This window comes from Rattus rattus, chromosome X (genome assembly GCF_011064425.1).
Source record: "Rattus rattus isolate New Zealand chromosome X, Rrattus_CSIRO_v1, whole genome shotgun sequence".
In the NCBI taxonomy this organism is placed as follows: Eukaryota; Metazoa; Chordata; class Mammalia; order Rodentia; family Muridae; genus Rattus; species Rattus rattus.
The window spans coordinates 86,818,572-86,820,328 of NC_046172.1; the positions used below are offsets into that span (position 1 = coordinate 86,818,572).

Below are 1,757 nucleotides of genomic sequence, written 5' to 3' on the forward strand. Positions count from 1 at the left end.
TGATACATGGATACATATACAAGTATTTCTGTGCCAAGTTGGAGTATGGGCCTGAATCTCAGGTACCCTCATACCATTTCTACGGAATACAGTAGTGGAAATGCCCACACAAATAGAGTGCAATCAAAAGTTGTGTAATTGGAGCCAAGCTCGGTGGTGCACATCCTTAATGCCAGCAGTGGAGAAGCAGCAGCCAGTAGATCTCTGCAAGTTTAAGCCCAACTACAGCTACATAGTGAGAACCTATCTCAAACAAGCAAAGCAACAAAACTGTTGTACGATTTGAGCCTGCTTTGGCAGCACGCATGCTAAAACTGGATTAATACAGAGAAGAGTGGCATGACCCCTGTGTGAGCATGACACACACATTTGTGAAGTGGGCTTCTGGAATGACCATGGTGGCTAACTCTACCACTCACTTATTGCGGCTTTTGCCACATGTGTATAGGATCAAGAATCCATATTGTGATGAAGAGTGATAAAGAAATTAATGGTACACTTCTAGGATTTGGTGACCTTGTCAAAATGGTGCTAAAAAAATGCCAGAGTTTGAAATTACACTAGAAGGAAGAAGGACTAGTAAATTAGATCAAATTTGGCTAAATGGGAGTAATGCAGCCATGCTGTTCCTGGAGGAGAAGTGCATGCAGCAGGAATGCATTTCCTTGACTTAAGCTAGATTCTGACTTTCAAAATAAATCTTTAGTGTTTAGATACTATAAAGGTAAATTTGTGTTAAAGAAAATACTTTGTTGATGTATACCCATTTTTCTAAGCTAATCATGGTTGTTTTTGGAAAAGACATGTTTGGATATTTTTGAGGAGTAAAAACTTAAAATATTTTTGTTTTAAAAAAATGTGAAGTGAAGATGGCTGGCGTTGGTGGTACTTGCCTTGAATCTCAGCACTCAGGAGGTGGAAGCAGGCAGAGCTCTGAGTTCGAGGACAGTCTGGTATGTAGAGAAAGCTCCAAGACAGCCAGGACTTCACAGAGAAACCTTGTCTTGAAAAAATATCAAAGAAACAAAAAGCAAGAAAAGAAATAACAACCGTAAACTGTCTCATAGTTCAACTTTATTACATGAAATTAACGTATGCTAATTACAACCTTTTGAAAAAGAATATAAGGCATCACTGAAAAAAAAACTTGTCCAATTTCTCTCTGATGCTTCATATTGATACGTGCTTTGGAGTCGTGCCTAAGTTCCTCAGAGTTGACCCTGCCTGTAAAAGAACCCATGACTGAGGGAGTTTGCCTTCCTATTCTTTAAGTTGAAGTATCTTCCAGTGCTTGAGTAGAAATGGGTGGTCGCTGGAGTTTACTATAATTCCTCTCTACTGAACTACTAGTGTACCTCATTAGAAGAAAGCCTGTTTGGTGTACAGAAGGTCCTAGGTTTGATCTGTAATACCACAGAAAAGATTTAAATACAGAGGCAGGAGAACGACAGAAAGACATAAAAATAAAATACAATAGGGAAATGATATTTTTAAACAGAAAACCATCTTCTTTTTTTCTTGTCAAAGTGAGTAGATAAGGAAAGAAAGGCAGACGAGCTTGGCATATGCCAGGCACTGCCTCATAGTAGGTCGTTTGACAGTTGACCATGATGATTCCTATTCAGTTTCAGAACTGCCTAGTATCGGGAAGAAAGGAGTGTGGCTAAAGCTAGCTAAAATTTGGTTTATCTGGATTGTACCAGATAGAGATTCTCTCTGGAGATCATTAGGCTGTGCAAACCAAGGACAGGGAAAAC

At 39.2% G+C, this 1,757-nt stretch overlaps 1 non-coding gene across 1 annotated transcript; it reads left to right on the plus strand.

Moving 5' to 3' along the window:
• Positions 1-288: 288 nt before the first annotated feature.
• Positions 289-391, plus strand: LOC116889443. The gene has a single exon (XR_004386405.1). It is a non-coding gene; the product is annotated as a U6 spliceosomal RNA (small nuclear RNA).
• Positions 392-1,757: the final 1,366 nt, after the last annotated feature.